General features: G+C 41.1%; 1 protein-coding gene across 3 annotated transcripts in view; it reads right to left on the minus strand.

Annotated features, from left to right (window-relative positions):
• Nucleotides 1-21,901, minus strand: part of LOC113157481 (sodium/calcium exchanger 1-like) — an 84,193-nt gene extending 62,292 nt beyond the window's left edge. For 2 of the 3 annotated variants that reach the window (XM_026352997.1, XM_026352993.1), the window contains exon 1: nt 2,079-2,254. The gene's annotated coding sequence lies outside the window, so the exon portion shown is untranslated. Of the gene's footprint in view, nt 1-2,078; nt 2,255-21,819 lie in introns of those variants that run through there. The other variant, XM_026352994.1, reaches the window with a different exon arrangement.
• Between the last annotated feature and the right edge of the window lie 4,160 nt (nt 21,902-26,061).

The following is a 26,061-nucleotide window of genomic DNA, read 5'->3' on the forward strand; positions in this document are numbered from 1 at the left end:
CGTCTGTGGCTCAATATGGCGTGGTGATGTCAGAGCAGTTGATTTCAATGGTCTGCACTTGACACTGCCATCTGGCTTAGCTGCAAGGAACCACACACACACACACACACACATTTCTGACACTAACACACACGTAGACAGACAGATACACAACCACACACACTTCTGACACTAACATTACGCAGATTGAGAGTAAGCACTGAAATGCACACTCACGCAGAAAAAAAAACGTTTGGATTAATAACAATATCTCTTACAGACATCATGCACAGCAACGACTAATGCACACACATTCATTCCTACGCGTGAATTATTTATTTATCTTCACATAAATTTAAAAATATCCAGCCTTAAATCAATTAAGATGTAGATGCTCTTCCCCCACGCTGCTCCCTAACTAATCTCCTCTGTGTCGCACGGCTCTGCCCGAGAGTAAAATATATGTGCGTCTGAGTTCTCAACCAAACCCTGCATTAAATTACGAACACTAAAATATTGAATGCAGGCATTTGAAATAGTGTGGAGCTGTGATGACTGTAAAGTCCCGGTTATTGTTTCGTATTTGAACAGCACACTTTCCTTGAACATAGTTAACCTTGTCATGTTCATGCTAACCACATGTTACCTTCCAATAAAAACGTTGCTTGTAGAAAAGGCCCCATCCTCTGAGTCCAAATCAGAGCATTTAACGCAATAACAATTAAAGAGCGACTTCAACTCCAAATATCTGTATGCAGACCTTCTGATTTCCAACATGCAAAACACCTTGTTTTTTTATAGTTCGGCACACATATTGAGTGAGAACCCCTCTCTGTATCTCACTGTCATTCTTTTTGTTAGTATAAAGTAGTAAGTGTATTTGCATGCATGTTATCTGCAAAGAAGCAACTGTGACGGATATGTAATACACTATATCGCAAACAGATTGTGTTGATTGAGTCAAGTGTGAAAGAAGAAGTCTCTAAAAACAGGATATATAAAGCACTTTATAGTATATCAATAAGCACTGGGCAGCGAAATTGACATCTACATAAAACTGTCAAGCATTATTAGTTGAACCATCAACTGGAAAAGGTTGATTAAGTCTTTTCGCCTTTTTTCACCAAGCTTTCCACTCACTGCTCTGCATTGTCCACCTCAGTTAGGCCTGAGTCTTGTTCAAGGCCAGTGTGACGGTGGCTGCTGAAGGAAGACAAAGTGTGTGTCTCCTTCTCTCTGCCTGTCCAGACGCTTCAGCCTCTCCAGGGATTCAAACTGACAATCTTGCGGTTGGAGTCTCACCTTATTAACCACCGAGCCCCAGTCGTCTCGGCTAGATTGGCTTTTGTGCAGTCGTGTTGCCAGACCGGAGCTAAATGTTGCATTAAATCTAATACACAAGCTACTTCAGATTCACCTCCATTAAATTCCAATATTCCCCTCAACAGTGGTGTGAAGTTAATCGCACGTGCACATTTCCATGCGTGACCATTTTCTGGACCGTCAGATAGGAAGCAGTGAAGTGCTGCAGCTGAGAATATGCAAGAGGCTGACTAGAGGTTGTGTAAGCTTCAGAGAAGCACACACAGCTGTAAAGCCACACTATGTAGAGTCTGCTCTTTGTGCTCTCTCTGTGTGTCTACTAGTCCAGAAGTCTAGCCCCTTTCTTAAGTGTCACATTAGATAAGGCAGCATGTCTCTAACTTTTCCATGGTGCTGATGAGCAGAACTGAGCTAGGTCAAAGAACACCAAGGGCAGAAACTGAAATTATTCACTGGTTGTTAACCACACACCAAACCATGAGAAGTATCAACACTAACTAAAACCCTCGAATCAATCCACTGTCCTTGATACATCTATGTAAACGAGCAGAGCTGTACTTCTTTAACAACACTCATTCACAAACATTCAGCATTTTACATACATTTTTCATTGAGGTGTTAAAGTGCAAAACTTTTCTTCATCTGTTCAGACACTGTATTTCAGCTTTAATGACAACTACCCCTGGGTGTATTAAGGAGAACTAGATACTGTATCACAAGATGTCACACAAATCACTGCTACGGACGCATAGTTAGAAAGAAGTCTTCATACTTACTAAAGAGACCTGGATGTACCACGCGCCTCTGTGTTTTATCCAAAGAGCGTGTGTACAAGCACAGAGCTGGCTTACTTCCTGTTGGTCCAAAACACATAAAATATAACAATCCAACAGATCAAAGTCTGACGATACAGCACTCAGAGTCACCCTACGAGTTGGTGAGGCTGCTTTCGTTTTCTAGCTGCTCTTTTGTGTATGGGGAAATGATTGTGTATGGGGAAATACACGTTTATAGACGCGTGTGCGTCATGATAAATGTGGAAGTTGTAGTAACACAGTTTGAAATCTATACAAAAGTTGCTTCAGAGTCCAGCACCGTTCTTGGACTCTTGTAACTACTCACTTCCTCTACAGCTCTGCAAGGCTGTAATGTGTGCGGCCAAATGCTAAAAAACTCACAACATGCACTTTTTACAGGACTTCAGGCATCATGTTTACCATATTCACAGTCCTGGTTCTTCCACGTTGCTTTTCATAAACCAGATAGCCATGGAGATAGTGGTATAAAAACTTAAAGGGAGCACTAAGGGGAGCATGAACGTCTGTATCCACTTATTTGTCCACTCTCCTTCTGTTTATCTATTTCTTCCTTTAAAATAACCGTTCACCTCTGTTTGCCTTTTCTTCAACACACTTCCCTTTCTTTCCTCACTGCTAATCACCATCATTTTCTCTTGATGTGATCCCCCTCAGTCAGAATCGGACCAGTTTTCCTGATTCAGCCCTTTTCAGTCATTTTACCTGTTTCTAATCTGGCTTCCACCTCCTTTAGTTGCTCTCCATTACCTGCTTTGTCTGCCACTGTGACATACTGTATGCTATCTCTTTTCTACACTGACAGAATCGTTCAAAAAATATCAACCATGTTAGAATCGGTGTTATTCTTCATTAAAAAGTTGGCCTGCCTCCATTCTTTATCTGCAACATAATGGCTTCCATCTATTCGTTTCACCTTACAAAGTCATTATAATGCTCTAATTAGGTTTAATCTTGTCCCACACTCCATCTCTATAGCAATCGCCCATTCATTCTCCACCTCCTCCTGCAGCCCTGCTCTACACTTTGCATCAAGCTCTCATCTGCACTGTTCTTCTCACCTTTTTTTTCACTTCTCACTTCACCTCTTCACCTCCATCTGCCGTCTGCATTTTCTTCTCTACGCTCCCTATCTCATCCTGTCTCATCGGCCTGCAGACACTTATTCTTCTTGCTATATTCTGCTTGCTTCATCACTCTTTTCCTCTATTTTCCTCCGTCTCTGTTTCACCAGCTCCTTTAAGCTATTCACCCCCCTCACCCATTTCCAGCTACCATGCGTTTCCTGTTACTTCCCTTAATGACAATGTCGCCTTCCAATGCCTTCATCTTTGCATATTTATTTCTCTCTCTTGTACTCACCCATTTCCCTCTTTCTGGCTTTATTGATTTGTTCAGTATTACATCAGTGCAATCCAACAGCGCCATCTGCACACATCAGCATCTTTGGAACATATGGCTACAGATTAGACAGCGGCTACATTGTGATCAGCAAAACTAATTATGTCAGCGCTGGAAATCGTTGCCATGCTAAATGATTTAGAACCAAGGAAGTAATTCCCAATCAAATACTGTATATTACATGTACAGGTTGTGATGCAACATTTTCATTCAGGAGAAAGCAGGAACAGAAAGGACAAACCAAAAAACTAAAGAAAGAACTAATGACAGAAGCAGCTTTTTGAGTAGTCTGTCCCAGTTGTGTTAGAAAAGGACTTCATTTGAATCCAACTCACCTCTCATCCCCTTCAGCAGTGCATTTAAATTACCTGCTCATGTATTCATTATTGATCCTGTGATGAACCAGTGTGGGGACTGATCAATTTCATGATCCTCATGAACAAGGCTTATAATACAAGCACCACACACATTCAACAGCAATTAGAAAGCAGTTAAAGGATCAAATCATTAAAACTGCTAAGCATTTAAATGACCTTTGGCCTACAGGCCAGCTATGAGTAGGCCAGCTGGACATACATCTTTATCTCTGTTCCTTATTCTCATTTCTCCACCTCCATCTTTGTCCATTTGACTCTTTCTTTAATTAAGTTTGTGACCTCGCTATAAGTTATACATAAAACATAAAACAATCACACACATTTCGCTCTCAAATTAAACATTTATGCCATTGGCTCCCATCTTTCCTCATCCCTTTTCTCCCTATACACACACACACACACACACAATGGACGATGTGTTTGGATCTATAGCAAAGCAGCGGCGTGCAACGGACCGAGGGGATTCTAAAGGTCAAACAGAAACATGGAGATTACCGACACACACATACAACATTCACATGCAATGTAGTGTTAGCCGACACAAAGGCGCAAAGCTCCTAAAATACACGTACAGAGAGACAAAAAAGCTAAAACAATCACACTCACACCTCAGAGTGCGTTGCTGCCTTGTCTAAATGGCACCATATACTAGCGTTGAGGGTGACTGAGTGACTCACTGTTGCAGTTGACTGCCTATTTGGCCGTCTGCCTTACCAGCCAGAAACACACAGTCAATAACCTGTGTGCACTCACACACTCTCTCTCTCACACACACACACACACACTCAGGCCGGACACCAAATGTTTTCAAAGGTGTGCAAGTCGGCTGAGGGGATGAGTCATACCTGTCTTCAAATGTTGTTCACAGCTGGGAGTTTGACTTTGCCGTGACCTGGCTATCTGACCTGCTCTTGTGCTCCCTGGAGGAGGCACACTTCACTTGACACTGATGTTCAGAAACTTTCTACTACATGTAGAAACAGTCGAGGGTGCAAAGTGAATCCCTGAGTGCTCCCACAGTGCTGCTAAAAGCCTTCGTGGAGTTATATGAGATGAACGATTCAGTGACGTACCCTATTCCTATTCATTTCATTTAACTATTAAACAAGCATGAAAATTTGTGAGTTTTAAAGAAATTAGTATTTTACTTTAGGTTAAGATAAGCTATAACTGCTTCCTGGATGCATATTTATTTTACCAACATGAAAGAGGTATCACCAAACTGCTAACATGCAATGATGAATAAAATAGGTCTGCATGGTGAAATAAAAGTGAGATTTTCTTTTATGCAGCTGAAACTGTCACACATCAGAAGAGCAGAAGCTATCTTTTTCAGTGTGCAATAGTCATTCAGTTTAATTTCTTTTACCAATATTGTATTTTTATGTTTTTTAAAGCACAGATCGACAGATGACAGGTGTGACTGAGAGTCATCTTGTGTCTACAACAAGACCAGGAGGCTTAGCTGTTGATACCTGATCAAACATTTTGCTTAAGGCAGAATTGATCTTTAATGTGCAGCTGTTTTATTGATTTGGTTTTGGGAGATATTTGTAGTTTGCTTGTCACTGTTTCTCTGAAGAAGTTATAACTTTTTTCCAAGCAGTCATTGTGTGCTTTGCTCTGGCCGAGGTCACTTAAGGAGGCCTGTGATCTTGCCTTGGGCACCAAACATGCCAGCACTGTCAATGTCAGCACCAGAGCCAGAGACAAAAGCTTCGCATCACAGCCGTCACTTGCTTCAAACACAATGTGTCTGTGCAGTCTGTCAGATAAGAAGAAGAAAATAGACCAACAAACAACAAAATGGGTCCAGCAATTGCAAGATGAATCACCACCACCCGCCAGGTGTTTAATGTGGTTTTGAGTGCAGACACATTCCCACAAAATGATGATCCCAATCATCGTGATGTGATGTACTCAGGGTTATGTTTCGTTTCTAAAGGTCATGTCCAAAAGCTGATTCAAGATTGGGAGTTGGTGCAGCTGAAAAACACAATTGATATTCCACCATAACACCACCACTCTGGAGTTTTTATAGATTACGAGTCTCAAATCCCAAATCCCTGCTGAGAGCAATACACCCCCCACCACACACACACACACACACACACACACACACATACAAATACACACCTAGCACCTTTGGGAGTACTGTGATTGAATGTCATTTAGTCTGGTGCAGCAGGAGAGTGTCTAAAGCAAATATTCAGCCACAGGATGATGTGACAGAAAGCAATCAACTCGCAACTCTGAAAGCAGAATGAACTAAGAATTATTATTCAAGAATTTAAAATTCACAAGCTACAGTAGATCAAACTGGTTCCATTTTGTTATGTAAACTTTAAATGTTTTAACAAGACAAAAAGAAGACTAACTTCAGGTGACCAATCAACTGCAGCCATCAGAAAAACAAATTGTTCTCATGACTACTGGACAAACTGAACTGATGGCTTCAAGATCTGCAGTAGAAAAGGTATATAGAGTATAAACTGCACACATAATGTTCTCAGCATCAGTAAGGAATACCATTTTTGCTGTCTCTTACAAAAAAAAGGTACTAGACACTTTCAAATTATAGACAGTTCCTCTTGTTATAAGAACAGCTCGGACAAAGTTTCACATAATAGCACGCCGGGAGGAAACGCAATAAAACCTAATAAAACCAATTTTCTCTGAAGCTTAAAAAGAGTGATTTGATATTTCAGCAAATATGCTCATTTGCTTTCTGGACAAGAGTTAATTAAGACAATTGACACTACTCTCATACCTGCACAGTAAATATGAAGCTGCTACCAGCAGCTGGTTACCCGAGCTTAGAAGGATAGGAACAGGGGGAACAGCTGGAGAGATCACTGGCCAATCTTGTTTGTATTATCCATACAAAAAGTTGGGGTTTATGTAAGATTATGTGCAGGATTATTCCGTGGCCTGCCTGGCAGCCTCATACTCACAGTAGCACTCATGTAAGGAAATCTCTGAATGGACTCACTAATGATCCTTCAGTTACCGGTGTGGTCGTGAAATGTTCTTACACGAGACAAGTAACATTAAGACAACTTGCTGTTTTCACCTGCTTTACATAGACACACACACACACACACACACACACACACACACACACACACAGGGCGTTGCACTGCTCTGTTAACAATGTAACTCTGCCCTTACACACCTGCTACAGCTTCAAGCAGGCACTCACTCATTCTGTCTCACCAGCTCCTGTTCCCACACAAACACACACGTAATCACAAGCAATCACTCAAAATCCAGCAACAACAAAATCTAAAGAACAATGGTGGGCATCAGACATGTGCCAAAAAATACCCAGTTTAGTGCTGAATATAGATCCAGAGTTGTATAGTGGGGAAGAATGGCCCCGTGATATTCTAGTGTATTTGTGTGTGTATGAGAGAGAGAGAGAGCATTAAACAATGGAAGAGGGAGCAGAAAAGTAGGCCCAATACTGTTGCCATGGTGATTAATGAGATACAAAAGTCTTTAACGTTATCATTATGAGTATGAGAGAAGTGGGTGATTGTGTGTGTACTTTTGTGCCTGACAGACAGAGGGAGGGAAAGCCAGAGTGAGACAGAGACAAGAGAAATGAGAAATCATCAGTGAAATGAGTTTAGTCCAGGCCCTGCGGCTGCTTTTTCTATTTTTGGATCGATCGACTACTGTTTTCTCACATCCAAGCAGGGCTACGTTTCACAGGCCAGGTGAAGGAGGTCAATAAAAACACACACACCACGTATACGGAGGATTTGAGAGTAAATGCGAGTGTAAAACAGCTTTTCGTCTGCCTGCCGTTTCCACTTTTAAAATATGAAATAAACTGCTGCTTTTGACCGGCAGCTCCAGGCAATGCAGCTCTGAGAGCGGAGAGAGGTTCACGAGGGGACGGAGGTAGCACAGAGGTTAGAGGTGCGTGTGTGGGCTTGAGAGTGGACGTTTGCCAGTTTAAATCACTTTCGCGGCTTGGTAACAATGTGACTGAAGAAAATGAATAAATAATATTGTCTACTGAGTTCTGGTTCTTTTGAACAAGAAATCAAACACCTAAGGCTCAGAAGGCTGCAGCTGTACACGTCAGCTGTGTGTGAGAAACACGGTCAGTAAATCTTCCCTGTGTAAATGCTGCAGTGTAATGACGATTCTGCTGATTTTAGACTTCCTATCTCACAGGCGTTCATCGATTCTCCTTCATTAAGGTACAAGAATAAAAGACAGTCACAAAGAAATGAGTTTGAAATAGATACTCCATCAGTGAACCATTCTATATTTATTAGACACTGATGTTTGGTAATGTAGGTGTGATGTATGGGATGTATGGGAGTTTTAAATAAAGTGCTATCCAACTTTTAAATATCTAAGAGTACACTGTCTGTCCTTGAACGCACCATGCCAAAGTCTTACTATTCCAATATGGTAAAAAAAAACATAAAGCTGACAAAATTGTGTCAAGCTTGATTATAACTCTACGTAATGGTTCACAGAAGACATAAATCATCTAAAACCTTAAAGCTGCACTACGTAATATTTTAGGGTAAGCAGTACCACAAGTCACTAAATGTAATGTAAGGGTGATATAGTTTATAGTGACCCCTCATAGAGTTATGGCTAAGTTCTGTCAGTCTCCTCAGCTCTACTGAGCACTTTAGCATCTTTCAGCTTGTTGATTTGGTTTTATGGCCCGCAACCTGAATGTTTTGGATCACTCTCACCCAGCTTTGTCAGTGTCATGTGCAGCCACAGCAGCAAAACAAACTCTCAAACCCCACTGTAGATCTATCAGCAGACACGCAGTTAGAGGTCAGCTACTATATTATTTAGCAGCTAAAGAGACAGATATTTCCCTCAGGTTGTTGGAGACCAAAACTAAAAGCAAAGCAAATATTGAACCGGACAAACCCGCAAAGAATTATCACCTAATTCTGTAGCTCCCTTCAGAGCTCGGTGAAGTATTTAATGGCTTTTTAGTTAACATTTAGATTTTCCTGGACGCAACTTGAATGTTTTTATTCAGTCTCAAGACTCTCATCAACTGTGTTTCCAGCTGCAGCAAACAGCTGTTTCCAGGCAGCCTAATGAACGCTGTAAATTGTGTTTGCAGTACAGTTCAATGTGTTTATGTGTGTGTACCTTGTACCGTGATGGTGTGAAATAATAAATAATGTGTCCCTACAATGTATTCAACGAGCTCAAAGCAAGAATATACATTTAAGATACCAAATACAAGCTATTTAAATGGCTCTTTAAATAAAATGAACACAATTTCATAAATGTGTGTGTGAAAATAAAGGAAAAAACACAAGTGCTAGTTTTTACATTGCTGGAGAGAGTTGGTCTATCACAATTTCTCACATCCCTAAAATGTACACGTGTGTGTGTGCATTCAGAAGTTCAATTAGTGAGCTCCTGCTTCCCCAAATGAGACAAATTAAGGCTGGTCAATCGATCTGCAAATCCAGAGGTCGATGCAATCTAACTGAGACAGGCATGAAAGAGCTTTTGAAGTGTTCGACCCTCGTCCAACATCCTGCTCAACCAGCAGATCTGAGAATAACAAGCATTCATTACACAGGCAATCACTCACCAAACCGCACACACACACACACGCTTTTATGTTCTCTCTGGCACACAGCATTCATTGAACCGCACACAGGTTCGCTTTAAATGTTTCTACTCTCACTTTCACACATTCGATGTATCTATCTTCATGTTAGCGTTGAGGACTCACAGTGTGTGTAAAGTGGGTTTGGAAGTGTGGGGGTGTGAATGTGAATACTCAGAGATACAGTAACACACAGCACAACATTTACTGTCTTTGAAGCCAGCAATTGGATACTAGCTCATTGTGAGAGTGTGGAGATGCACGCATGTGGTGCCTGCGCGTGCGGATGCCTGTTTATGTGTGTGCGTGTATGTTAGTGCTTAATATCTACTTTGATTCGTCTAAAAGCATGTTTGAAGCTGCGACTGAGATCCAAGCAAGCAATAGATTGTCGTGTTGGTAATGGCAGGAGAAGACCACAGCGGTGGGTGACAAGGAAAGGGAAGATTTTAGGAAAGGAAAAGATAGAGAGAGGATATACATGTGGGACATAACAGCAGTGCTATGGATGGCAAGTGAATAGAGAAAAGCGATGTAAGATAAGGGTAACAGCAGAACGATACAGAGGAGGAAATGAGAAATGCGCCAGCGGACCCTTTAGGCTGTAAAGACCAGAGAGGTTTGTTAGAGTATCAGCACACAGATGAATGGGGAAGTGTGTATGAATGTTTCATTCTACCTCTAGATTAAGCCTACATTAGAGGATGAACTTAATGAGCAAGCCCCTGGGACTGGAGGTTAATAACTAATAAAGACAGGATCAGGGATCAGAGGGAAAAAATAACTGGCTGGACCCAGTCAATGGAAAAGAAGTGTCTGAAAATCTGTGTGTGTAACAATCATCGAGAGCTGAATCAACTTTAACTGGTGAAAATTTACTAACCAAAAATTCTGGGGGCTGAGCACATGTGGAGAATACAAAATTTGTTTGGGGTAGAGTCCGGCAAATAACATCACAGTGCGTAGCTTAATCGTTGAAACAATGCTTCATACATTCAACAAGGACCAGGTTAGAAGAGGAGAGTGGATATAAATGTTGATCTGCTTGAGTCTTCCCAGCACTCAGAGCAGTCATCTCTAAAGCATTGGGTTCTGCAGTGAGTGGCCTGGTTTTCACCTCTCAGGTTACACACAGACTCTTCTATCTTTTCGCTGAAGGTCACTTGTGCTTCATGAAGCTCAGAAGAAAGACCTGCAGATACTAGAGAGTGGATAAAGGGTACTGGCCACTGCATGTTTCACATTAAAAACTCATTTAGTCTGTGTTTTTTATTTTCACTTACTGTTATCCTAAGAAGGCACTTAAATGAAATATCAGGCCGAAGTAGGAAGCAAACTATCTGTCAACATTAGGGAAAATGGTTACTACAGAGGTTTCCATATAATTGCTGTTCTTTCCATTATTACAAAAAACAATGAAATTATAATTTGTTATTCACTCAATTTATTTAATGTATTTTATTTAAATATACACCAAAACATTACAGCTGCTGGTTTTAATGCTCTGGTGGACTCTCTATAACATACAATAAGTAATAGCATATAGGTGTACATAATAAACATGGCAATTTATCATTTCTATTTCATAATTCCTACTTAATCACTTGTGTGTGGGGTTGATGCATTTTTCTGAGCTTTGTTCAGGCTTATGAGTCAGTAATCATAATCTAGAAGAGCTATAGGATCACCACCTGGTGCCGGGCTTTATTAAATCAAATTCTAAAAATCCATGCAACAACAACTGCTGTTGTCCTTCATAACACATTATACCGTGATATGATGGCATGACATTCGATTCTGATTGGCTAGGGGGCATGGAGTAATTTTATGTGATGTAACAAGCACTATCAGACAGTGTTGGATCACACTCTGAATGAATGTGCTAATGTGATGCTATGTGCTCTCTTTGCATACCCACAGTAATATATTTAATGTTAGAGAGTATGCAGGTGTTTGGTAATTCCTAATGAGCTACAAATATAATAGAACCTGTATAAGAGCTCTCATCCAGCTGTGGCGTGCACATATTGAGAGTCTTTCTCTAACTGGCCCTGGCAGTTTGACAAATCTCAAACTGTGGCTTTAGATAATCTCCATAATGTAATGTATGCTGTCTCATAATGCATATTACAAGCACGGTGTTATGCAACACACAATCAGCATAATCTTCCGCTGGCTTTCTAAGGATAGGAAGTCATGGATCTGTTTTGTTCACAAACACACACACACACACACACACAGACTTCTCTCCCCGAGCGCAAGTCATATTGCAGATGTTCATATCCAGTATCTGCCAGCCCCCGTTTGTTTGTTTTTGTCTGTGTGTGTGAGTGTGCGTGTGTGTGTGTGTGTGTGTGTGTGTGTATGTGAACAAGGGTGTGTATGTGTGTATGATGTTGAGAGGTACTGGCAGAACGGTGCTCAGACTTCCATCCCTCGCTAATGTCACACACAGAGAGGATAGTCGAGCGCCTGGGGGTGAGCTAGCAAGCTTCAGCAGCCACACGCATAGACAATGAATGAATACGAACACTGAGAGGGAACATTTTAACTTAACATCCTCATAACACAGCACCATGCTCGCTGTTCTATAGTGTTCTTCGGGTCATATAGATGTTTTTGCTACAGTGACTTGTTGACACACACATCTGTGAAGGGTTGTCATTTAAGTGGTATCTTTTCTGCCGCAGGGTCCTGATCACGTACACATACACATGAAATTCCCAATTAAAAAAACAGTTTGAACACATATGTATAGCACTCTCTCTCTGTGTAACACCCACACACACACTGAATGTCAGAGTGTTTGCACTACACCCACCCTCGGTAGCTTTAAACCTCCACCCAAAGCTTCTCTCCATTTTTATGTCACAGCAATTTGCACTGGCTGAGGCATTTACTCCAAGTGACTTACAGTTGTAGCTACAAACCATAAAAGAAATCTAGATTTGAGGGGACCAGCTATCACTTTATGAATAGAGCTTCACAAAGCAGAGGGTTCAGTCAAGCTGACTTGTTTATGAATCATTGTTTCTGCAACATCTTTAGGAAAATTCAAGGGAAATCAGCTGTGGTAAAAACAAAGAGGGCGTATGGACAAAATAGTACTCCTGCCATAACAAGCAATCTCTGTAGCAATAAAGTACTACTTAAAGCTACAGTAGGTGACTTTGGAAGAACAAAAAATGTTAATACACTTAATTACTTTCCACCACTGTGCAAAGCAATTTATGCCGATGTTAGATGCAGTTCAGTTCATCTCCATCCTTCTAATTTCTTTATTTTATTTGATTAACTCTCGATTAACTCTAGTTTTTCCTCCATCTCTCATTTCCTTTGACACCTTTTCCCCCACCTCCCTCTATTTTCTCTAAATCTTACTTCCATCATTCTTGGTCCATCTCCACTTGCTTTGTCACTGTTTCCCACTAAAGCTAAGAAATAAGTGCACTTAACAAGGCCTTTGGCTCCACGCACAGACATATTCCTAAAAAGCTGGCACTTGCCTGCTCTTCTTCTCCTGCATTTTAAAAGTAAATACCCCTGCAGTGATGAGAAGTTACTGCTTCACCGAATCAATGTCCAAAAGAGGTGTGTCCCTCTCTGTGTGTGTGTAAGCCTGTGAGGCATGCCAAGGAGCAGTAGGGTTTGATAACAGAGCAGATGGATAACACAACTGCGTTTGATTTGTTTGTGTTCAGGAAATGGGAGCGAGAGAGCTGTGGTAAAACTAATGAAGTTAAATGGAACCAAGTCTTTCATTAGCTCAATGCTTTCCCGTATGATAAACCCCCACACTGCCCTTTTTATTTCACAGAAGCAACAAAGAGTGCCCGTGACAACCCTCCATGTCTGAAATGTATTTTCAAAAGAGGCTATTATTTTCAGAGAGCAAGAGGAAAAATAAAAAATGGCTTTATTTTCAGATTCATGCTGACATCTGTGCCCTTTTGAAATCCGTCACACAGGGGTCTGAGTGGCTCTGACAGAAAACTAAACTTACACAAACACAAAGATAAACCATGGAAACTTGAACAGTGAAAGGCAGCATGAAGAGAAATTTCACGTAGGTGTTATATTTTAACAGATGTTGTGTGTGAGAGGTTGAAAAATACATAGGAAAGCTAGAGATGTGTGTGAAAACAGAGTGGATTGTGGGTATTTAGAAGTGCCTGCCTTTATATATTTTCCCAACTATCACTCTTATGATCTTCATCCCTTGTTTAATCCAATCAGAACACCACTAGGAATGGTAGTCCCTCCACACACACACACATACACACACACCAACCACCCGGTACACTGAAGATGACACTTGCAAGATTTTACAGGCACACATGTATGAACTCATGAACATACTATGTCACACACACAGTGCATGCTGAAGCACCCTGCAGTCATGCATGCAACGTGGCTGGACAGCTTGTATGTGTGTGCGTGTGTGGACTCTTATCAGATTATATAAGCCAGGTTTGGGGTTTATGCTGCTGTGACAGATTACACACAAATGAATTGAAGAAGAGGCCCGGCAAGAGAAGGATAGAAAAAGCCAAGAGAGGAAAGAAATCAGGAAATAAAATGTAACATGTAGTGTTATAGGGCAGGACAGGGCTAGATCTCTAATGATTGAGAGAGCTGTTGAGGCAGTCAGGAAGCGGCCGATATTAGGACATATGGGAGTGATGGTGGAAAAGGGGCAGACAGTGGGCAGAGGGGAGGTACTACAGAGGGATAGACGTAGTAAACAACCCAGAAGACGAGTGTTAGACAGTGGATGGAGGAGGGCATGAGGTAAAGAGGCCAAAGAGAGTAATAGGGTGAGCTGGGAAACAGACGTGAGAGAGACGGAAGAGGTGACGAGACAGAAAGAGAAGGGGATTTGGGAATATGAGAGGATGTAACATGAGAGACGGATAGAAGTAGACAGATGGGGGCAAACCTGATGAGAGGAGTGACAAGAGTAATCAGAAAAAGGACGTGGGAGTGGAGGTAACTCCAGAGGAGGAAGGAAGCAATTAAAATGATAGAATAAAGGGGAAAAAGAAAGACAAACACAAAAAAATAAACAATTCTTTATCCACTGTGGTAATACATCATGTTATCGCTGTACAGTAAGCATTATCACTGGTGCTACTTTGTTGTTAGGGTTGAAAACGAATTGAATGCCAGGATAAATGTATTTTTACCCAGAAGACTGTGATTTCTCATTGTAGAAAAATTTATTTTAAAGGTGCCCCAGTAAGAATTTCTGTACAAGAAATGGGTCATTTGATTATTTGAAATATGGAAGAATTTGCTCTTAATGAGGAATAATTACCAACTCTGAGGTTTCTGACGAGTCCACAAAGAATTTTAGCAACTTACTGTTTCACTTTTGAAGCCGTTAAGCATTTAGCATCATGTAGCTTGGCTGGAGTCAAATCTTTGATTGTAGTGATGGTGGAGACAAAAATAGAGTTAAATGGAGGGTGAATATTGAATTTATATTAAACAGGTGGTCAGGAGCTGAACGCCAAATAAATACTAATGTTGCTCTTTATCTGTTGGATATGTAAATAACGATTACCAATGAATTTTGACTATTCTGATTTAAATGCTAAATAATAATATTAACATTTCTCTTGGTGGATTACAAAATGACAACAATATACAGTGAAATCAGCATATCTTCTTGATTATATTGTTTAGCAATGTATGATTATCTTTACAGTGCGCACTTGAATTTGAATATGACAAATAAGGCATTGTGCTTGCACAGTTTTAATTTAAGTATTTTGCATCCATTCAATTCATATATATCCTTATATAACATATTTTTCCTAGACTGGCCTTCACTAAAATACTATTTCCCAATTTAATAAATGAGTGACCGATGCTATGAGGGACACACATTCAGGAGGGTGAACATGTGAGGGCTCGCTTACAACCAGTGCTCATATGATTTGGACCTACAACCTACATGGGTGTTAAAGTTAAGAGGACTTGATCTTGCCACATAGCTATACTGTAGGTTACCATGTAAACAGGAAAACTAACTACTGAGCTCAATCTTGGGGCGAAAGAGACGGACGTGGAGACATGAGAGATGGAGAAAATTAAAGAGTGAAAGTAATGCAAAGGGTGGAGAATGAAAAAGAAAGGAAATAACAGGGAAGAGAAGGGAGGGAAGGAGCTGGAAATAAATCTCAGTCTCAAATCTCAAAGAGACTCCCACTGTCCTCAAATGTTCTTCAGATTCCTCGTTTCAAAAAGCGCACAATGCTTTTTGCAACTGGTCACTTCACCTGAAGCCTTTTCAAGCCTGGCCATTCAGAAAAGTTTTAAAAGCGAATATGTTCTTATTCTGGGCCCATTTTCTCAGTTGACTGGATAAGCCTGTAATTGTCCATTTCACAGCCTGCATCCCATTAATGAATCCACAAGAGTAGACTGTGCTGAAAAAGAACAGAGGCAGGAGTTTTACTTTCTCTTTTCTGTCTCTTCCTCTATTTTTCAGAAATCATAGCCACCTTGTTCACTTTTCTCCACTTAGCACATTCTCATGCTGCCTAGCATCAAGCCATCCCTGAAATGTAATTTGAAGCAACAACAACATTCCTGACAACAATAATAACATCTCCAGGACAGTCTGCCCTGTGAATCATCACACACACACACACACACACAGAGCGAGACACAGACAGATGCAGACACAGAGAAAGGCAGATTCACAGACACAGTTACTATCTCTCACACACACTGTTGCCAGTTCAAGTATGTGCCATATGCTGAGGTTACTCATAAAACAAATGCCTCCCCTCCACCTTGGTGTTATCTATTCTTAGCAGCAGCAAGGCGAGTGTCTCTGCATATCAATGCCCAGGTCATCTTTAAACATCATCTGGAGACATGACAGTGATGACGTCGCCATCAAGTGTATTTGTCTGTTGGTAAATTTGAAATTGTCAGATTTAGATTGTTCTATATTCACATGTTTTGTCAGATGATGTGAATGTGCACGTTCTTCTGACTTACTGTATACACACATGCTAAACCAAGGGCCCAAGGACACAAAAATGACTGAGAGGAGCAGCAGCCATGTGGGATTGCAGTTAATCTTTCAAGATCAATGAGATAACCTCCTCATCGGACCCAAGGAACTGCCACCATGACTAACTCTGTAAAAGGATTGATCAACCAAAATCTGTTCACGACTGGACACTGAGGCTCCAGCCTGGTTCACTCAGGTACGCAGATGCAAAATAACAATGACACAGTACCAACATGGGTCCCCAGTTAACATATTCAACAAGTGCTCTTATTCTGCTCGAACAGTCTGCGTTCACATGCAGTGCTCGTATGATCCATGTGTTTGGGGGGGGGTCTAACACGTTACATGTAAAGCAGTAGTACGTTCGTCAGTTTGAGGACTGGCGTAAGAATGAAACTGTGTTAGATTTTGGATAAAATAAAAAGTTGAAATTGTGAGCTATAAAACACACTGTGTGTAAAACACACATATTGTTGAGTCAGTTCACTAACGTCATCCATCTTTTCGATCCTTTTCATTTTCTAAAGGGTCCAAGTGATTTGCTTCATACACTAAGTAGACTAGAAGGCAGCCCACACCTTACCAAGGAAGGAAAGGGACATCCTCTTAATACATTTTCCAACCCGCAAACATTAGGGGGGAGGTTTAGTCTTAGCCTGCTGTGGATACATTTGTGTGGAGGATAAGGTTTCTGGGATTCTTGTTTAAGTGTTTCTCTTCTATCCAAGGTTAAAGACAGAAATAATGCTTTATATTGTCACAGGCCTTGTAATGACGTTGCATTTTGATGTACTGAAGCAGCTGCTACTGGGTAGTAAAAACATGAGAGTGGATTTACTTGTGTACATAAACATGATCTTCACAATACAAGAAGATATTAGTAACAAACCGTCTTTATGACTGTGCTTTATAGAAAGACTTACTGTATACCCAGGGGCACTCACTTCAGTAGCTATGAAATGCTTGGAAAAGCTGGTGCTGAGATCCATTAAGAGCACAATCTCAGTCACCACAAGTACTTGGCAGTTTGACAAAATGTTCAAACCACACAGTGGATGATAGTGTGGCACTTGCCCTTCATTTTGCCCTTGAACATTTGGACGTTAAAGGTGGAGGTGAGAGGCCCAGAGTCTGCCAGATTCAAAGCAGGAATGCACTTATTCTTTCTGATTCCGTTCCTACTTGTGCACATCTGCTGCTCCTAGATTACATCTCAAGCTTCGGTACAGTCCGCTTGCTGTGAAACTGGCAGACCTTGGGCTTCCCACCTTCACTTGTAGTACTTTACTTTATAAAACGTATCACAGGTGGTGGAACGGCACTTCAGCTGAGCTCACACTGAGTACAAGAACCCCCGATAGACTGCTTTTCAAACATTCTTGTCACTGTCCTAGACTCTGTACTACATTTCATTCTTTAATTTTACAACCATCGTATGATTCATCAGCTAATGGAGATCATCCCCGGCTTCTGACCATAACTGAGACTGATTTGGAGGTTACAAGTCAGTTCATCATTAGCCACTTTTCAACTGAAACACACGTGGGTGAGGACCAAATCAGTCTGCTGTGCAAGTGAGATCACTTTTGGTACATCAGAAATCGCTGCCCAGCTTGGATATCATACTGTCTGCCTATAAATGTGTCAAATGAATCCCTGAAGTGATGCTTGGGGGTGACTGGAAACTGAGTGGTATGCATGCCGTGAGGGGTCCAACCAACTTATTTTGGCCCTGTGAGGTAAATCAGGGTGATAATAAGTTGGCATTAAGTGCTTGATCCAGAATATATATGAAACCTTTATTGTTCCAGCCCAGGTTTCTTAAAATCTTGATAGTGGTACAGTAGATTGAGTTTAAAGAGGCATTAACCCTACATTATTTTTTTTACTACATGCATAATAACACAAAGAAATTCAGTCTTTAGGTCCAACTTTCAAATGTTTTTAACATTTAACAAATGCCAGAACTGACAGTGAACATTTTGGGTTTGATAGAGGTGCCAATATGTGATTTGGCATTTGGGCAGAGCAGGAGGTGTGTTGGGGACTTTCCATGAATGTCAAACACTGAATCATGTAAAACAAGATGGACAATGACTTTGTGTCATAGCCGGAGAAGAGATGAACACTATGATACATCACTATCTATTGTTATAGTGACTTAATTAATCAACCTGTAGACAGGAGGCCATGCTTTAAGGCTCAAGGGAGACTCACAGTTAGGTTGCAATAAGATTAAAATGCCTACTGAAATAATCCTGATTAAATGGTAGTCGAAACTGATGAAAGAGATGGAGTGGACTTTTTTACAATTTTAAATCAAACCACCTTCCAAGCACAAGATAAACTACAGGAGCTTAAAGTTTATTGTTCCCTGTGTGGAAAATGCATACAAACATTACATTAAACTAATGTACAAACAAGCTGGGATATAAATAACAACACAACATACATTTAGTCAAAAATACTTCATGACATCATTCTAGAGTAAATGTATTTAAAATGCACTTTTTTTTAAAGCCTGTTGCCATTTTCTTTCTACTTAATGCCATATTTATTTCATAAATTCCTTTTTCTTGAAAGTGGAGTTGTCACCGGTCCTCAACCTCTCACCTTATAATACTAAGCAGTGACAAAGCGTTGCTTTGGTACAGACAATGTGCACACATCTACGGGAACAACAACATAAAAGTAAACCCTTTCAGAGAATCTGTGACCGACCATTTCTGCAAGTTTCTGGAACAACAATCCAACAGTTACGCCCACTTCATCTAAGCAAGATATATGGGATCCCGTCCTACAACTGGCTTTTCACTCCGATGCAAGTTTGGCTGTTTGGGTCAGGCATTCAGTTTTAAGGTCAGACATGGGGACACAGCACCAAGTCAAACTTATTCTGACAGACCATAAATCAGTCAGCTGGTTGATTCAGAGTTACCTTGAAAGCATTTTGCTTCTAAAAAATGTTCAGAAATACACATAACTCATAGTAGAGCAAAAAATCTTTCTCTACAGAAGCAGTAACCACCATTACCTACTTTGTTGCCCCATTCCGGCTATTATTATAACTTTCTGAATCAATAGCAGAAGCCATTTTTCTGCTTTGATTTTCCTTTTTCTATTTTCCAGTCTATGTCAACAATTTGTTGACACATTGCTTCCAACACAAGGGAACTAGAGAATCTCTAGGGCTAGCAATCCCTTACCGACACTACTAACACCAGGAGAGACAAGGATTATGACCACAGGGGCTTTCCTGTCCCTCTCAGCCATTGGACAAACATGTTATGCTGACAGTGGCGGGATCCCTGGGTACAGTAACCTATAACAACACAAGTAACCAGAGGCTGGTGCCAGAGATGCGCATAACCAGATTAACATGGACGAGAATAGGGTAGGGTTACCACCGTCTCCAGTGGAAGGGAGTGTGTTGTTAAAGTCGTTAATGGATTAGTTGAGGATACAGTCATAGGAAAGGAAAGGAAGACACAGGCCGAGAGGGAGAGAAAGTCTTGGATATTTTTGGCACCAGCACAAATACACAGAGACTTAACAGGTACAGAGGCAGCATGCATTATGTGCACAGGAAAACACACGCATACCCAGAGGTGGACTATTAATGTGGCAGCCTGGCCAAATCAATGTCAATATTGACATGTCTAGGATTAGGTCTCTCTCAAAATAATGAATAAATGCATGTGTTTTGACTTCCAAACTCCTGGTTTCCCTGGCCTTGCAGTCATTTACAGTCTCAGCTCACCCAGAATGAATAACTGGACGACATGGTTGTCAGGGAAGACCAAAAGCAAAGCTAAGCTCAGGTACACACAACATTTGTCCTTTTCCTGACCATTAGAGCTCTGCTGCTAATGAAACTTCACTCAAAATCATCACCAAAGATCAGTCATGTCTCAAGAAGTTGTTTCTGCGTTGTTGCCTCTACAAGACATATTTCTAACAGCTAAACCCAGCAACAAAAAGCATTTATTTCTCTTTAATCGATACATTGAATCTCGCTGCTAGGGATGCTGAAATTACACGTTGACCCATTGCATATCTGAATTGCCTTAAATGTTCCCTTATGTATCACCAAGAGCCACATTTCAGTCAGTAAATAGTCAACAGATAGTAGCAACCAGCTAGATGGCATCAGAGCAGCTTAATACAAAGCTTATTGTTGCTTATGTCAGCTGGAAATGGTTTGAGATATGCAAATGAATCTATAACCTACATTTCCTTAGACAGCTTGGGTCTTTGAATTATTAAGAGGGTGACATATCTTTTGTTTAATTATTTATCATTGTTGAAGAAGTCCTCATCACCAGCATCCTGCTGCCATTAGCTCAGCTATCACCATCAGAACCTCCACCACCATCACCCTCATCATATGCATCATCCTCATCACAGTCAGTAGCCTCGCCAGGCACTCTCATCAGCACGGTGCCATTATCATCACCATAACTACCACCATCACCTTCCTGCTCTTCCTCCTCATCATCACCATGATCATGACCATTTGTTGAAAAAAATCACTATCACCCCTATAATTATTAAGCAGTTGCCTAGGAAATAACAAAACTACTACTGTTATGGTTACCAAGTCCATCCTCCTCAGCCAGCCTCAGAGTTCACCGCCGTATGTTTTCTACGTGGCTGTAATGCCGTGACCCGGTGCGCAGTCCCTCTACAAACGGACCTGCTCTCCACCCTTTAACCCTAATCTCATCCTCCCTCACCGGCCACCGGTCCCTGTAAACCCTCGCCGTGTTGCACTCTCCCCTCATTTCTGTGCTGCAGGGAGAGCCCACTCTGCTCCGCCGGCGCCGGCCAGCATCCTCCGGTTTACGCACGTACGCTGTTTGTCTATAGAGAAAGCTGTGCGCTGGACTGCTTCTTCACTGGAGCGGCACTGAAGACGTCTCCAGTCTCCCGACAGGACAGGGCTCTGCGGTGTCGCACACACCTGAGAGACATCCCTGTTCCGTCCGTCGGCTGTACGAGCAGTTGCCGTCTCCCTCGTCTCCTGTTCACCCTCTGCCTGAACTCGCCCTGACAGGTTGTGTGCTGCTCTCTTTAGGCACCAGTCTGTGTGAAATACACCACCCGCTGCAATCAGCCGGACTGTCAGAGTGACTGCTTCACGGCTCTGCACACTTCTTACGCACAACGACTGTCTCACACAAATATGACCAATAAGAACTAAACACTTCCAATAAATGCCAATGAACGCGCAGTCAGAACAATGGTGGTACACACGTTTGGTTGATGTCTTCTCACCGGCTAAGTTCACTGTAGAAGCCCAGGTCTGGATCCGCTCATTCATTCACTCACTTCATCGCCTTATCTGTTCATCCTTCCCTCCGTCTCGTTCCTCATTCAGCGGCTGAATAACCGGCTCTCTCCTCTCCAGAGGCGGCGACGGCGACAGAGCAGGCGCACTTTTACCCGGTGGCTCTCTCTCTCTCTCTCTCTCTCTCTCTTTCTCTCGAACAAGACAGAGAGAGAGAGAGAGGGAGAGAGATGTGGACCTGGAAAAGAAAAAAGAGATGGAGGCTGAGCAAGAAGTGGATGGACAGGCACAGAGATAGACAGCAGCTATTACTGTGGAGCATGGACTCCCAGCAGCATCAGAGAGAGAAGAGAAGAGAAGAGAAGAGAAGAGAAGAGAAGAGAAGAGAAGAGAAGAGAAGAGAAGAGAAGAGAAGAGAAGAGAAGAGAAGAGAAGAGAAGAGCTAACTTCACCCCTTTTACAAATGAACAGCCTCAACCCACAATTGTTATTTTCTTAACCAATCAATCAATTAATTTTATCTTTTATATTTGCATGAGTCCCAACATTCAGTCCACAGGGTGGTGTTGATGTTGTGGTGGACAGCGGTCATGATCCGCAGGGGTTACAGTGCGTTGCATCTTGCTGTGCCCACCATAATATCATATAATGATATAAACCACAGAAAAGCGTAAAGCGCACTAGAGAAACTGGAACCAAATGTGTTTGTTTGTTTCTTTGCTTTGTTTTTCAAACCAATTAAAATCACTCCCTGGGAGCTTGAGAGTTAAGGCACTCACCATGAACTGCAATGTTCTGCATTTGTGTCTGGCCAGGGACCTTTTGTTCCTCATCTTTCCCTGATTTCACTTTCTGTAACGTTCCTGCTGCAGCTACGTGATAAGGTCATACAAATTGCCAAGAAATACATATGTATGAGAAAGCAGTCTCCCTCTTGATTTCTTCAGTTTTAATACACATGTCTTGGCAAGTATACACAAAATACAGTATTTAAATGATCAATTTATTTATTTTCTCAACAAAAGGAATAGTTAAAAGTGCAACAGTTAGCAGTAACAGCAGCAATCGAACGCTTCAGACAAATGGAGAGTCTTTCACATTGCTGTGGTGGAATTTTGGCTCAGTCACACTGGAGCGTTTCTGAGCATGAACCATCTGTTTAAGGTCCTACCACAGCGTCTCAATGAGGTCTAAGGACTCTAAAACCTTAATTTTGTTTCTTCTGAGCCACTCAGTGGTGCATAACTGTGCTTGAGCCTCAAATTGCAGACTGATGACCTGAGATTCTGCCTCAGTTCACAGTGTAGAATTCATGTTTCCCTCTGTTGTGACACGTTGCCCTTGTCCCACAACATCACACTCCCACCACCATGGTGGGAGTGTGATACCCAAAGGTACGATGTTAATTTGGAAGGTTATGAACCTACATTCATATTATTTTTGATGATTTTAATAAATCAAATGGTTATATACTGATTTTAAAAAACAGTCCACAAGACTTGTGGACTTCCACTGTTTGTGCGTTGTGGCTCACTGCAACCTTTTCATCTGATTTATTAACCTTAGGTTGGTAACCTAAACCAAGAAAGCAGAGGATGGAGGCCAAAAGGATGGGTGCTGTGAAGATGGGAAAAGGAGTAAGAGTAGGGAGAGGAATGCAGGGGCCTCTGTAACTGATGAGAGAGAGGAGAGGAGTAGTTTTACATTATCCATCTTTTGGACACAGTTGATCAGAGTTCTGTCTCACCGTGAAGCATGGCCCTTACACCGCAAGCTAATTCACACACAGAGAGGACATCACACACACACAAACGGTGAAGAAATCTTATGTACACTGTGAGAACACAGCATGTCTCTCCCTCTTACACACACACACACACACATACACATACATACACACACGCACAAGCATTTACTTTCCAAATGTATTCCAGCCAGTGCAAAATCACAACCAAGCACATTAGCACACACAACAGTACAAAATATGCATGAAAGAACAAGACACATAAGCATGTGCACAGATGCCAAAACATCCACCGCGCCCACACAAAGTTTCTTATTATAGCTGTCGAGAAGAGTAAAGTCTGGAAATAAATAGTACTGTGAATCTATGAATGGCTGTGCGTGTAATATTAAAGCACATTAGAAATGAATAATATTCATGAGCTGTGTTTGAAAATGGGTAAATATTCTCTTTCAGAATAATTAAAAAGGCAACGATATTGCTCTATTCTATTTCATAAAGCTCCTAGTAGTCTGCATTTTTATATTATTAGGAACTGCCATGAAAAGACCAACAAAAGTTTGTTAGATGTGCAGAGAGTTTCTGAAGGGGCATCAGCAGGCATCAGTAAGGAGCTGATGAACTAATTTCCTGTATTACAATATGTATTTATTAAAAAACACATATATACAGTAAACTGACATTGTGAACGTGATTACTGATGTAACCTGTATGTATTTACACATTGAAATAATCTATAAATGCAGCTCTGTGTATTTCTACCTGAGGTCTCGGGCTGTTCATGTGAATATAGTAAACATTTAGTTTACTTTTATAGTTTAGTTGTTGTGTGAAATGGATAAAAGGTTTAGCTGTTCTGATTCCTGCAGGTCCTGGTAACTTTATTTATTTTTTGTTATGTCATGTGACATCACTGCTGCTTAGAAAATTAGAAAACAACTGGTAGTAAGATCACAGACGGTGAATTAATGTTGAGCATTTGCTTTACTATTTACTAGTGAGCATTTACGGTGGTAGGACACTCTATGTAGCACTGACTGAAAATAACTCTATATTCATGGTAATGAAGGAACATGTCCGCCAGTTTAACAGTGGGACTCATTAATGTGTTTTTGGAAAGAATTAAGCTCTATAGGAGGAAATCATAGTCACACTATCAAACTTGGCCTGTATACACTTGTTATTTACTGATAAGAAACCTGAATATTAAGTTACCGCCTTTGTCTCACTGTGTTGATGTGTTGCATTTTATCAATCTGTGATTCTAAGTTTCGTTTTTTTAATTAAATGTTTAAGCCCGTGGCTGACGGCCGGTCACCAGATGGCACGGTCTTCCTGATCCAGTTCAAAGTGTAGTGCACAGTATGGACAGACACTCTAAACTTGTCACTACACACATTTGTACTCTAAAGATTAGCCCTCAGATATCAGCCAACTTTAAACGTCAATTTGCCTACCGCTGTAGGGAGGGTCCCAATTGATTGGAAAGGTGAGAACAAACTCATGATATAGACAGGCGGGCTTGAAACACACTTTTTGATTAATTGCTAGTTCATGAAGCCAGTTAACTTTCAATAAGCAGTAAAAGTGCAACAATTAAAATGATTAGAAAATAATTAATTATTTAGATTAGTAATCTAAATAATTACAGATTCAGTGTTTAGTAAATCTCATTACCTAGTGGAGTGTGTGTCAGTCCTGCATCACCACTAAAGTGCCAAACAAACCACAATATGTTCAGAGAAAGCTATGTTTCTGCCTAGTTTCTATGGCAATGGGAGGATAAGCGCAGCCTTATACCAGACTATACCACAGTTCTTTGAAAGCAGCACTGTGAACCATCTCTGCCTGGAGGATAATTACTGTTCTCCGTGAAATATTAAGTTGTTTCTTTAACTTGAGACTTGACAATGTGACACGTTCACGGCGGTTTGTTGTATATTACGTGAATAAGTCTTGTTTATGTGAAATTAAAAATAGTTTGTTTGTGTGAGATGAGTCCGAAAACATAAAAACATTTGATTCTGCAGTAATTCACATACTGTAGTTACACTCCCACATGTTTCTTCCATCTATCAGTAAAGGCCAACATGTTAGAGGCCAATATTTACATTTTGAATTGATGCCTATCAGGTGACAGGGGTCTAAAAAGACATACAATAAACTATTATATTCAAAAATGAAAGATCAGACAAAAAATAAAAACAGGACATTAGACTTCTCCTTTGGTACCAAGGTTGCAGACTGAGACACCTGCACTGTGTTTTTCAGTAGAGACACTTCTTAATAACCACAGCTTTCAAGCTGCCTTTGGTCTGATTCGCTGGATGAACAGAGCGTGCTGCTCTCTGTCATGTATTTCCCAGACATTGGCAGCCAATCAGTTGCCGCAACACAAAAAGCCAGTTAAAAATTGGCTTTTGCTGTAGTTCTTCCTCACACTGATTTGGCTCCTGTTGCTGTTCCCCCTCACCGGTTCCTTTTG

The sequence above is a fragment of the Anabas testudineus genome, chromosome 18, assembly GCF_900324465.2.
Source record: "Anabas testudineus chromosome 18, fAnaTes1.2, whole genome shotgun sequence".
Lineage (NCBI taxonomy): Eukaryota > Metazoa > Chordata > Actinopteri > Anabantiformes > Anabantidae > Anabas > Anabas testudineus.